We start from the raw sequence: 346 nt of genomic DNA, 5'->3' as shown, positions 1-346 counted from the left end.
TTTTTAAGACTTAAGAGTAACTCTTTTTTATCGCTAGGATAACGTAGCTGCTCAAAAATGAATATCACAGTAAATAAGTATTATAGTAAACTTAAAAGTACCTTTATCGATAAAAGAGGATTCGGAATGAGATCCTAAATCCAAACATAGTGTTTTGTTTATGGAAAAAGGTTAAAATTACAACATCTTTAAGTGTTTAAAAATGGACAAGAATAAAACATTTTAATATCTGAAAATTAAACACTTCTTTTTTCAGTGTAATGCAAGCTTTATTATAAGACTTATTTACTGTGATATTTAACTTACATTAGTTAAATTATTTATAAAAATAATTCGATGTATAAGT

Source organism: Atta colombica, unplaced genomic scaffold (genome assembly GCF_001594045.1).
Source record: "Atta colombica isolate Treedump-2 unplaced genomic scaffold, Acol1.0 scaffold7, whole genome shotgun sequence".
Taxonomy (NCBI): domain Eukaryota; kingdom Metazoa; phylum Arthropoda; class Insecta; order Hymenoptera; family Formicidae; genus Atta; species Atta colombica.
This window is presented reverse-complemented; position numbering follows the sequence as displayed.